The sequence below is a fragment of the Syngnathus leptorhynchus genome, unplaced genomic scaffold, assembly GCF_054491065.1.
Source record: "Syngnathus leptorhynchus isolate UIUO unplaced genomic scaffold, UIUO_Slep HiC_scaffold_60, whole genome shotgun sequence".
Lineage (NCBI taxonomy): Eukaryota > Metazoa > Chordata > Actinopteri > Syngnathiformes > Syngnathidae > Syngnathus > Syngnathus leptorhynchus.
The window spans coordinates 126,756-140,000 of record NW_028232027.1 but is presented as its reverse complement, the minus strand read 5'-3'; positions in this window follow the sequence as shown (position 1 = coordinate 140,000).

Here is a 13,245-nt window from a genome sequence, read left to right as displayed (position 1 = left end):
GCACCCGCCGAAGGCGGGTGCCGAGTTCACCGGCCCCAAGCGACAACCGGTCACCGAGGCACCCGCCGAAGGCGGGTGCCGAGTTCACCGGCCCCAAGCGACAACCGGTCACCGAGGCACCCGCCGAAGGCGGGTGCCGAGTTCACTGGCCCCAAGCGACAACCGGTCACCGAGGCACCCGCCGAAGGCGGGTGCCGAGTTCACTGGCCCCAAGCGACAACCGGTCACCGAGGCACCCGCCGAAGGCGGGTGCCGAGTTCACTGGCCCCAAGCGACGGCGGTCACCGAGGCACCCGCCGGAGGCGGGTGCCGAGTTCACCGGCCCCGAGCACCAGCGGTCAGCCACGGAGGGTGCTGGATCATCCATACTTCCATAGCTCCAGAGCTCCATAGCCCCGGAGCTCCATAGCCCCGGAGCTCCATAGCCCCGGAGCTCCATAGCTCCATAGCCCCGGAGCTCCATAGCCCCGGAGCTCCATAGCCCCGGAGCTCCATAGCTCCAGCCGCGGAGGGTGCTGGCTGGTGGCTCCATAGCTCCATACTTCCATACTTGCAGCCACGGAGTTGGCTAAAATTGCACTAAGTGCGAAAGCCCATTCATTTACAACGGCGTGTCCGCCAGGCGGCGACATTTCCCCGTTACCGGTGGCTGCGCGGCGGGTGAGTGACAGAGCTTATCCGAGCGGCTGGAACTCTGCGCCGGCGTGGTCGAGCGTGAGGCCCCGGCCCTTTGGCTGCCTGGTACCTAAAACACTTCCATTGATCCAGCCACGGAGGGTGCTGGCTGGTGGCTCCATAGCTCCATAGCTCCATAGCACCAGAGCTCCATAGCTCCATAGCACCAGAGCTCCATAGCTCCATAGCACCAGAGCTCCATAGCTCCATAGCACCAGAGCTCCATAGCTCCATAGCACCAGAGCTCCATAGCTCCATAGCACCAGAGCTCCATAGCTCCATAGCACCAGAGCTCCATAGCTCCATAGCTCCAGCCTGGGTGGCTGGTGGCTCCATAGCTCCATACTTCCATAGCTCCAGTCAGAGAGTGTGCTAAAATTGCACTAAGTGCGAAAGCCCATTCATTTACAACGGCGTGTCCACAAGGCGGCGACATTTCCCCGTTACCGGTGGCTGCGCGGCGGGTGAGTGACAGAGCTTATCCGAGCGGCTGGAACTCTGCGCCGGCGTGGTCGAGCGTGAGGCCTCGGCCCTTTGGCTGCCTGGTACCTAAAACACTTCCATTGATCCAGCCACGGAGGGTGCTGGCTGGTGGCTCCATAGCTCCATAGCTCCATACCTCCAGAGCTCCAGAGCTCCATAGCACCAGAGCTCCATAGCTCCATAGCACCAGAGCTCCATAGCACCAGAGCTCCATAGCTCCATAGCACCAGAGCTCCATAGCTCCATAGCACCAGAGCTCCATAGCTCCATAGCACCAGAGCTCCATAGCTCCATAGCTCCATAGCACCAGAGCTCCATAGCTCCATAGCACCAGAGCTCCATAGCTCCATAGCACCAGAGCTCCATAGCTCCATAGCACCAGAGCTCCATAGCTCCATAGCACCAGAGCTCCATAGCTCCATAGCACCAGAGCTCCATAGCTCCATAGCACCAGAGCTCCATAGCTCCATAGCACCAGAGCTCCATAGCTCCATAGCACCAGAGCTCCATAGCTCCATAGCACCAGAGCTCCATAGCTCCATAGCACCAGAGCTCCATAGCTCCATAGCACCAGAGCTCCATAGCTCCATAGCACCAGAGCTCCATAGCTCCATAGCACCAGAGCTCCATAGCTCCATAGCACCAGAGCTCCATAGCTCCATAGCACCAGAGCTCCATAGCTCCATAGCACCAGAGCTCCATAGCTCCATAGCACCAGAGCTCCATAGCTCCATAGCACCAGAGCTCCATAGCTCCAGGGCTCCATAGCTCCATACCTCCAGAGCTCCATACCTCCAGAGCTCCAGAGCTCCATAGCACCAGAGCTCCATGGCTTCAGAGCTCCATAGCACCATAGCTCCATACCTCCAGAGCTCCAGGGCTCCATAGCTCCAGAGCTCCATAGCTCCATAGCACCAGAGCTCCATAGCTCCATAGCACCAGAGCTCCATGGCTCCATAGCTCCAGCCTGGGTGGCTGGTGGCTCCATAGCTCCATACTTCCATAGCTCCAGTCAGAGAGTTGGCGAAAATTGCACTAAGTGCGAAAGCCCATTCATTTACAAGGGCGTGTCCGCCAGGCGGCGACATTTCCCCGTTACCGGTGGCTGCGCGGCGGGTGAGTGACAGAGCTTATCCGAGCGGCTGGAACTCTGCGCCGGCGTGGTCGAGCGGCTGGCCTCGGTAGTTGAGGTACCAGGGGTGGGGCGGGGAGCTCCAGGCGGGTCTTGTGAGAGAGTGAAGCCGAGCGGCTGGAACTCTCGGCCGGCCTGGTCGAGCGGCTGGCCTCGGTAGTTGAGGTACCAGGGGCGGGCTGGGGAGCTCCAGGCGGGGCTTGTGAGAGAGTGAAGCCGAGCGGCTGGAACTCTGGGCCGGCCTGGTCGAGCGGCTGGCCTCGGTAGTTGAGGTACCAGGGGCGGGCTGGGGAGCTCCAGGCGGGGCTTGTGAGAGAGTGTAGCCGAGCGGCTGGAACTCTGGGCCGGCGTGGTTGAGCAGCATGCCCGCGGAGGTGGCTCTTCCATAGGCAGGGAGGGTGCTGGAGCTCCACACTTCCATAGGCAGGGAGGGTGCTGGAGCTCCACACTTCCATAGGCAGGGAGGGTGCTGGAGCTCCACACTTCCATAGGCAGGGAGGGTGCTGGAGCTCCACACTTCCATAGGCAGGGAGGGTGCTGGAGCTCCACACTTCCATAGGCAGGGAGGGTGCTGGAGCTCCACACTTCCATAGGCAGGGAGGGTGCTGGAGCTCCACACTTCCATAGGCAGGGAGGGTGCTGGCACATCCACACTTCCAGCCACGGAGCATGCTGGCACTTCCACCTTGCTTGCTAAGTCGGCGTGATCTTGCCCAAAAAGTCCCTCCTCACCTCCAGCTGGAAGTGGAAAAAAATCCTCCACCTGCTTGGCCGAGGTTCTGGAAGCCAGCAGCTCGCAGAATGTTGCCAAAGTTTCACTGGAAGGAAAAGAAAAGAGAAGACCGAGTGCGCATTTCACCTACCGCCGAATGTCCACAAGAGGGAAGTGTCACTCCGTCGCAGAATCTGCGCCGACGCACTCGGCACCCTTCGAATTTATGGTGCCGGTGCGGGTGTTCTGGGTGCAAAAAGGCCGCCCAAGTGGTAGAAAAAAATCAGACTTCGTCTCTTAGGTCGAAATTAATGCCAAGTTTTGAAATGCACTGGCAGGGGTGGACCAGGGCCCGTTAGAAGTGCTTAGCCGAGGTCCTGGAAGCCTAACCCGGCGTGATCTTGTGCAAAAAGCCGCTGCTGAGCTCCAGCTGGAAGTGTAAAAAGAACCGGGCTGGATCAAAAAAAGAACCGGGCGGCCCTTTAAAATTGCTTAGCCGAGGTCCTGGAACCCTAACCCGGCGTGATCTTGTGCAAAAAGCCGCTGCTGAGCTCCAGCTGGAAGTGTAAAAAGAACCGGGCTGGTTCAAAAAAAGAACCGGGCGACCCGTTAGAAGTGCTTAGCCGAGGTCCTGGAAGCCTAACCCGGCGTGATCTTGTGCAAAAAGCCGCTGCTGAGCTCCAGCTGGAAGTGGAAAAAGAACCGGGCTGGATCAAAAAAGAACCGGGCGACCCGTTAAAATTGCTTAGCCGAGGTCCTGGAAGCCTAACACGGCGTGATCTTGTGCAAAAATCCGCTCCCGAGCTCCAGCTGGAAGTGTAAAAAGAACCAGGCTGGATAAAAAAAAGAACCGGGCTGGATAAAAAAAAAGAACCGGGCGGCCCGTTAAAATTGCTTAGCCGAGGTCCTGGAAGCCTAACCCGGCGTGATCTTGTGCAAAAAGCCGCTCCCGAGCTCCAGCTGGAAGTGTAAAAAGAACCGGGCTGGATAAAAAAAGAACCGGGCTGGATCAAAAAAGAACCGGGCGACCCGTTAAAATTGCTTAGCCGAGGTCCTGGAAGCCTAACACGGCGTGTTCTTGTGCAAAAAGCCGCTCCCAAGCTCCAGCTGGAAGTGTAAAAAGAACCGGGCTGGATAAAAAAAAGAACCGGGCTGGATCAAAAAAGAACCGGGCGACCCGTTAAAATTGCTTAGCCGAGGTCCTGGAAGCCTAACACGGCGTGATCTTGTGCAAAAAGCCGCTCCCGAGCTCCAGCTGGAAGTGTAAAAAGAACCGGGCTGGATAAAAAAAGAACCGGGCTGGATAAAAAAAAGAACCGGGCGACCCGTTAAAATTGCTTAGCCGAGGTCCTGGAAGCCTAACACGGCGTGTTCTTGTGCAAAAAGCCGCTCCCGAGCTCCAGCTGGAAGTGTAAAAAGAACCAGGCTGGATAAAAAAAAGAACCGGGCTGGATCAAAAAAGAACCGGGCGACCCGTTAAAATTGCTTAGCCGAGGTCCTGGAAGCCTAACACGGCGTGATCTTGTGCAAAAAGCCGCTCCCGAGCTCCAGCTGGAAGTGTAAAAAGAACCAGGCTGGATAAAAAAAAGAACCGGGCTGGATCAAAAAAGAACCGGGCGACCCGTTAAAATTGCTTAGCCGAGGTCCTGGAAGCCTAACACGGCGTGATCTTGTGCAAAAAGCCGCTCCCGAGCTCCAGCTGGAAGTGTAAAAAGAACCGGGCTGGATAAAAAAAGAACCGGGCTGGATAAAAAAAAAGAACCGGGCGACCCGTTAAAATTGCTTAGCCGAGGTCCTGGAAGCCTAACACGGCGTGTTCTTGTGCAAAAAGCCGCTCCCGAGCTCCAGCTGGAAGTGTAAAAAGAACCAGGCTGGATAAAAAAAAGAACCGGGCTGGATCAAAAAAGAACCGGGCGACCCGTTAAAATTGCTTAGCCGAGGTCCTGGAAGCCTAACACGGCGTGATCTTGTGCAAAAAGCCGCTCCCGAGCTCCAGCTGGAAGTGTAAAAAGAACCAGGCTGGATAAAAAAAAGAACCGGGCTGGATAAAAAAAAAGAACCGGGTGGCCCGTTAAAATTGCTTAGCCGAGGTCCTGGAAGCCTAACCCGGCGTGATCTTGTGCAAAAAGCCGCTCCCGAGCTCCAGCTGGAAGTGTAAAAAGAACCGGGCTGGATAAAAAAAGAACCGGGCTGGATCAAAAAAGAACCGGGCGACCCGTTAAAATTGCTTAGCCGAGGTCCTGGAAGCCTAACACGGCGTGTTCTTGTGCAAAAAGCCGCTCCCAAGCTCCAGCTGGAAGTGTAAAAAGAACCGGGCTGGATAAAAAAAAGAACCGGGCTGGATCAAAAAAGAACCGGGCGACCCGTTAAAATTGCTTAGCCGAGGTCCTGGAAGCCTAACACGGCGTGATCTTGTGCAAAAAGCCGCTCCCGAGCTCCAGCTGGAAGTGTAAAAAGAACCGGGCTGGATAAAAAAAGAACCGGGCTGGATAAAAAAAAGAACCGGGCGACCCGTTAAAATTGCTTAGCCGAGGTCCTGGAAGCCTAACACGGCGTGTTCTTGTGCAAAAAGCCGCTCCCGAGCTCCAGCTGGAAGTGTAAAAAGAACCAGGCTGGATAAAAAAAAGAACCGGGCTGGATCAAAAAAGAACCGGGCGACCCGTTAAAATTGCTTAGCCGAGGTCCTGGAAGCCTAACACGGCGTGATCTTGTGCAAAAAGCCGCTCCCGAGCTCCAGCTGGAAGTGTAAAAAGAACCGGGCTGGATAAAAAAAAGAACCGGGCTGGATAAAAAAAAGAACCGGGCGACCCGTTAAAATTGCTTAGCCGAGGTCCTGGAAGCCTAACACGGCGTGATCTTGTGCAAAAAGCCGCTCCCGAGCTCCAGCTGGAAGTGTAAAAAGAACCAGGCTGGATAAAAAAAAGAACCGGGCTGGATCAAAAAAGAACCGGGCGACCCGTTAAAATTGCTTAGCCGAGGTCCTGGAAGCCTAACACGGCGTGTTCTTGTGCAAAAAGCCGCTCCCGAGCTCCAGCTGGAAGTGTAAAAAGAACCAGGCTGGATAAAAAAAAGAACCGGGCTGGTTCAAAAAAGAACCGGGCAACCCGTTAAAATTGCTTAGCCGAGGTCCTGGAAGCCTAACACGGCGTGTTCTTGTGCAAAAAGCCGCTCCCGAGCTCCAGCTGGAAGTGTAAAAAGAACCAGGCTGGATAAAAAAAAGAACCGGGCTGGATCAAAAAAGAACCGGGCGACCCGTTAAAATTGCTTAGCCGAGGTCCTGGAAGCCTAACACGGCGTGATCTTGTGCAAAAAGCCGCTCCCGAGCTCCAGCTGGAAGTGTAAAAAGAACCGGGCTGGATAAAAAAAGAACCGGGCTGGATAAAAAAAAAGAACCGGGCGACCCGTTAAAATTGCTTAGCCGAGGTCCTGGAAGCCTAACACGGCGTGATCTTGTGCAAAAAGCCGCTCCCGAGCTCCAGCTGGAAGTGTAAAAAGAACCAGGCTGGATAAAAAAAAGAACCGGGCTGGATCAAAAAAGAACCGGGCGACCCGTTAAAATTGCTTAGCCGAGGTCCTGGAAGCCTAACACGGCGTGTTCTTGTGCAAAAAGCCGCTCCCGAGCTCCAGCTGGAAGTGTAAAAAGAACCAGGCTGGATAAAAAAAAGAACCGGGCTGGATCAAAAAAGAACCGGGCGACCCGTTAAAATTGCTTAGCCGAGGTCCTGGAAGCCTAACACGGCGTGTTCTTGTGCAAAAAGCCGCTCCCGAGCTCCAGCTGGAAGTGTAAAAAGAACCAGGCTGGATAAAAAAAAGAACCGGGCTGGATCAAAAAAGAACCGGGCGACCCGTTAAAATTGCTTAGCTGAGGTCCTGGAAGCCTAACACGGCGTGATCTTGTGCAAAAAGCCGCTCCCGAGCTCCAGCTGGAAGTGTAAAAAGAACCGGGCTGGATAAAAAAAAAGAACCGGGCTGGTTCAAAAAAGAACCGGGCAACCCGTTAAAATTGCTTAGCCGAGGTCCTGGAAGCCTAACCCGGCGTGATCTTGCCCGAAAGTCGGCCTCTATACTTCCATTTTAGGTACCAGGGGCTATTAGTGTACTTGGTCCCACTAGTCAGTGTACTCATCCAGTTACCCCCCGTTTTCCAAAACACCATCGGCACGTATAAGGGGGGGACTCTTGAGAGAGATGAGGTATATGGCAGCGCAACACCAATCCGCTCCGCGCTGGTTCCCATGTCGGCTACGGATGAATAAAACCAGCCTGTCCCCCCTGGAGCTCACGAGACACGGAATTTTTTCTAAGTGCCAACGGCTCTTCCGAGCAAACGTGTCCGCTCCGGCTGGTTCCCCCGTCGGCCTCGAATGACGAAAAATGCCGGTCTCCGCCCGGAGCTCATGACAAACGAAAAATTTTCTAAGTGCCAACGGCACTAGCGAGCGAATGTGTCCGCTCGGCGCTGGTTCCCGGGTCGAACCCGGAAGACGAAAAACGCCGCTCTCCGCCCGGAGCTCATGACAAACGAAAAATTTTCTAAGTGCCAACGGCACTAGCGAGCGAATGTGTCCGCTCGGCGCTGGTTCCCGGGTCGAACCCGGAAGACGAAAAACGCCGCTCTCCGCCCGGAGCTCATGACAAACGAAAAATTTTCTAAGTGCCAACGGCACTAGCGAGCGAATGTGTCCGCTCGGCGCTGGTTCCCGGGTCGAACCCGGAAGACGAAAAACGCCGCTCTCCGCCCGGAGCTCATGACAAACGAAAAATTTTCTAAGTGCCAACGGCACTAGCGAGCGAATGTGTCCGCTCGGCGCTGGTTCCCGGGTCGAACCCGGAAGACGAAAAACGCCGCTCTCCGCCCGGAGCTCATGACAAACGAAAAATTTTCTAAGTGCCAACGGCACTAGCGAGCGAATGTGTCCGCTCGGCGCTGGTTCCCGGGTCGAACCCGGAAGACAAAAAACGCCGGTCTCCGCCCGGAGCTCATGACAAACGAAAAATTTTCTAAGTGCCAACGGCACTAGCGAGCGAATGTGTCCGCTCGGCGCTGGTTCCCGGGTCGAACCCGGAAGACGAAAAACGCCGCTCTCCGCCCGGAGCTCATGACAAACGAAAAATTTTCTAAGTGCCAACGGCACTTGCGAGCGAATGTGTCCGCTCGGCGCTGGTTCCCGGGTCGGACCCGGAAGACGAAAAACGCCGGTCTCCGCCCGGAGCTCATGACAAACGAAAAATTTTCTAAGTGCCAACGGCACTAGCGAGCGAATGTGTCCGCTCGGCGCTGGTTCCCGGGTCGGACCCGGAAGACGAAAAACGCCGGTCCTCGCCTGGAGGTCCCAGCAAAATCGGCGAAAAAACGACTAAGTGTCAACTTTCGAAAAAACGACTAAGTGCCCACGGCTCTGCGGGGCTTGTGAGTCCGCCCCGCGCCGGTTCGGTGGTCGGCCTCAAAAAGCAAAAAATCAGCCTCTCTCCCTGGAGCTCACCTCGAGGTACCAGGGGGTGAGGTACCCGGGCTAAGGTGCAGTACCTTTTTTGGTCTTCAGGTGCGCCAGAGTACAATGAAATGGTCCCAGTAGTCAGTGTACTCATCGACTTTCCCCCCGTTTTCCAAAGCACCTCGTTTACGAGTATGGAGGAGATGGTGCTGGTCTCCCCACGGCGTCGGACACGCCGTCCTCGACAGCACAAGGTCGGATAGAAGACCTGGAAAGCGCCGTGGCACGCGCTGGAGGTGGGCACTTTGGCGAAAAAACGACTAAGTGTCAACTTTCGAAAAAACGACTAAGTGTCAACTTTCGAAAAAACGGCTAAGTGTCAACTTTCGAAAAAACGACTAAGTGTCACCTCTCTGAAAAAATGGCAAAGTGTCGCCTCTCTGAAATTTTTCTAAGTGCCCACGGCTCTGCGGGCTCGTGCATCCGAGCCGCGCCGGTTCTGCAACCGGCCTAGAATGACGAAAAATAACGGTCTCCTCCTGGAGCTCACAGCCAATTGTGGCGAAAAAGTGGCAAAGTGCCCACGGCCCTGCCGAGCTTTGGCGTCCGCTCAGCGCCGGTGCCGCAGTCGGCCTCGAATGACGAAAAATGACGGTCTCCTCCTGGAGCTCACAGCCAACTTGGCAAAAAGTTTCTAAGTGCCCACGGCCCTGCCGAGCTTTGGCGTCCGCCCAGCGCCGGTTCCGCAGTCGGCCTCGAATGACGAAAAATAACGGTCTCCTCCTGGAGCTCACAGCCAACTTGGCAAAAAGTTTCTAAGTGCCCACGGCCCTGCCGAGCTTTGGCGTCCGCTCAGCGCCGGTGCCGCAGTCGGCCTCGAATGACGAAAAATGACGGTCTCCTCCTGGAGCTCACAGCCAACTTGGCAAAAAGTTTCTAAGTGCCCACGGCCCTGCCGAGCTTTGGCGTCCGCCCAGCGCCGGTTCCGCAGTCGGCCTCGAATGACGAAAAATAACGGTCTCCTCCTGGAGCTCACAGCCAACTTGGCAAAAAGTTTCTAAGTGCCCACGGCCCTGCCGAGCTTTGGCGTCCGCTCAGCGCCGGTGCCGCAGTCGGCCTCGAATGACGAAAAATGACGGTCTCCTCCTGGAGCTCACAGCCAACTTGGCAAAAAGTTTCTAAGTGCCCACGGCCCTGCCGAGCTTTGGCGTCCGCCCAGCGCCGGTTCCGCAGTCGGCCTCGAATGACGAAAAATAACGGTCTCCTCCTGGAGCTCACAGCCAACTTGGCAAAAAGTTTCTAAGTGCCCACGGCCCTGCCGAGCTTTGGCGTCCGCTCAGCGCCGGTGCCGCAGTCGGCCTCGAATGACGAAAAATGACGGTCTCCTCCTGGAGCTCACAGCCAACTTGGCAAAAAGTTTCTAAGTGCCCACGGCCCTGCCGAGCTTTGGCGTCCGCCCAGCGCCGGTTCCGCAGTCGGCCTCGAATGACGAAAAATAACGGTCTCCTCCTGGAGCTCACAGCCAACTTGGCAAAAAGTTTCTAAGTGCCCACGGCCCTGCCGAGCTTTGGCGTCCGCCCAGCGCCGGTTCCGCAGTCGGCCTCGAATGACGAAAAATAACGGTCTCCTCCTGGAGCTCACAGCCAACTTGGCAAAAAGTTTCTAAGTGCCCACGGCCCTGCCGAGCTTTGGCGTCCGCCCAGCGCCGGTTCCGCAGTCGGCCTCGAATGACGAAAAATAACGGTCTCCTCCTGGAGCTCACAGCCAACTTGGCAAAAAGTTTCTAAGTGCCCACGGCCCTGCCGAGCTTTGGCGTCCGCTCAGCGCCGGTTCCGCAGTCGGCCTCGAATGACGAAAAATGACGGTCTCCTCCTGGAGCTCACAGCCAACTTGGCAAAAAGTTTCTAAGTGCCCACGGCCCTGCCGAGCTTTGGCGTCCGCCCAGCGCCGGTTCCGCAGTCGGCCTCGAATGACGAAAAATAACGGTCTCCTCCTGGAGCTCACAGCCAACTTGGCAAAAAGTTTCTAAGTGCCCACGGCCCTGCCGAGCTTTGGCGTCCGCCCAGCGCCGGTTCCGCAGTCGGCCTCGAATGACGAAAAATAACGGTCTCCTCCTGGAGCTCACAGCCAACTTGGCAAAAAGTTTCTAAGTGCCCACGGCCCTGCCGAGCTTTGGCGTCCGCTCAGCGCCGGTGCCGCAGTCGGCCTCGAATGACGAAAAATGACGGTCTCCTCCTGGAGCTCACAGCCAACTTGGCAAAAAGTTTCTAAGTGCCCACGGCCCTGCCGAGCTTTGGCATCCGCCCAGCGCCGGTTCCGCAGTCGGCCTCGAATGACGAAAAATAACGGTCTCCTCCTGGAGCTCACAGCCAACTTGGCAAAAAGTTTCTAAGTGCCCACGGCCCTGCCGAGCTTTGGCGTCCGCCCAGCGCCGGTTCCGCAGTCGGCCTCGAATGACGAAAAATAACGGTCTCCTCCTGGAGCTCACAGCCAACTTGGCAAAAAGTTTCTAAGTGCCCACGGCCCTGCCGAGCTTTGGCATCCGCCCAGCGCCGGTTCCGCAGTCGGCCTCGAATGACGAAAAATGACGGTCTCCTCCTGGAGCTCACAGCCAACTTGGCAAAAAGTTTCTAAGTGCCCACGGCCCTGCCGAGCTTTGGCGTCCGCCCAGCGCCGGTTCCGCAGTCGGCCTCGAATGACGAAAAATAACGGTCTCCTCCTGGAGCTCACAGCCAACTTGGCAAAAAGTTTCTAAGTGCCCACGGCCCTGCCGAGCTTTGGCGTCCGCTCAGCGCCGGTGCCGCAGTCGGCCTCGAATGACGAAAAATGACGGTCTCCTCCTGGAGCTCACAGCCAACTTGGCAAAAAGTTTCTAAGTGCCCACGGCCCTGCCGAGCTTTGGCGTCCGCCCAGCGCCGGTTCCGCAGTCGGCCTCGAATGACGAAAAATAACGGTCTCCTCCTGGAGCTCACAGCCAACTTGGCAAAAAGTTTCTAAGTGCCCACGGCCCTGCCGAGCTTTGGCGTCCGCCCAGCGCCGGTTCCGCAGTCGGCCTCGAATGACGAAAAATAACGGTCTCCTCCTGGAGCTCACAGCCAACTTGGCAAAAAGTTTCTAAGTGTCACATCTGTGAAAAAACGACTAAGTGTCAACTTTCGAAAAAACGGCTAAGTGTCAACTTTCGAAAAAACGGCAAAGTGTCACATCTCTGAAAAAACGGCTAAGTGTCGACTTTCGAAAAAACGGCTAAGTGTCAACTTTCGAAAAAACGGCAAAGTGTCACATCTCTGAAAAAACGGCTAAGTGTCACATCTCTGAAAAAACGGCTAAGTGTCACATCTCTGAAAAAACGGCTAAGTGTCGCCTCTCTGAAAAAACGGCAAAGTGTCAACTTTCGAAAAAACGACAGAGTGTCGCCTCTCTGAAAAAACGACTAAGTGTCGACTCTGAGAAAATGGCAAAGTGCCCACGGCTCTGCGGGCTCGTGCATCCGACCCGCGCCGGTTCCCCAGCCGGCCTGATATAAGGCAAAACCAGCCTCTCCGCCTGGAGCTCAGAGCCAACTTGGCGAATATTTTCTAAGTGCCCACGGCTCTGCGTGGCTACGGCGTCTGCCCAGCGCCGGTTCCTGGGTCGAACCCCGAGGACGAGGAATGCCGGTCTCCGCCTGGAGGTCCCAGCTTAATCGGCGAAAATTTTCTAAGTGCCCACGGCTCTGCCGGGCTCGTGCATCCGACCCGCGCCGGTTCCCCAGCCGGCCTGAAATAAGGCAAAACCAGGCTCTCCCCCTGGAGCTCAGAGCCAATTGTGGCGAAAAAACGACTAAGTGTCAACTTTCGAAAAAACGACTAAGTGTCAACTTTCCAAAAAAACGGCTAAGTGTCGACTTTCGAAAAAACGGCTAAGTGTCAACTTTCGAAAAAACGACTAAGTGTCGCCTCTGAAAAAACGACTAAGTGTCGCCTCTCTGAAAAAACGACTAAGTGCCCACGGCTCTGCGGGGCTTGTGAGTCCGCCCCGCGCCGGTTCGGCGGTCGGCCTCAAAAAGCGAAAAATCAGCCTCTCTCCCTGGAGCTCACCAAAAATTTGTCGAAATTTTTCTAAGTTCTCCTCGAGGTACCAGGGGGTGAGGTACCCGGGCTAAGGTGCAGTACCTTTTTTGGTCTTCAGGTGCGCCAGAGTACAATGAAATGGTCCCAGTAGTCAGTGTACTCATCGACTTTCCCCCCGTTTTCCAAAGCACCCCGTTTACGAATATGGAGGAGATGGTGCTGGTCTCCCCACGGCGTCGGACACGCCGTCCTCGACAGCACAAGGTCGGATAGAAGACCTGAAAAGCGCCGTGGCACGCGCTGGAGGTGTCACTGTGGCGAAAAAGTGACTAAGTGTCAACTTTCGAAAAAACGGCTAAGTGTCAACTTTCGAAAAAACGGCTAAGTGTCAACTTTCGAAAAAACGGCTAAGTGTCAACTTTCGAAAAAACGACTAAGTGTCGCCTCTCTGAAAAAACGGCAAAGTGTCAACTTTCGAAAAAACGACTAAGTGTCAACTTTCGAAAAAACGACTAAGTGTCAACTTTCGAAAAAACGACTAAGTGTCACCTCTCTGAAAAAATGGCAAAGTGTCAACTGCGAATGTGGTGGTGCATGGAAGGAAGTGGAGGACGGCCGCCTCCTTAAACACAGGCCGAAGAGGAGCGTCAGGGCCGGCTCCTTAAACACGGACCGAGTGTCGCCCTTAACACAGACCAAGCGGAGGACGGCCGCCTCCCTAAATACAGGCCGAACCGGAGCGCGAGGGCCGCTCCT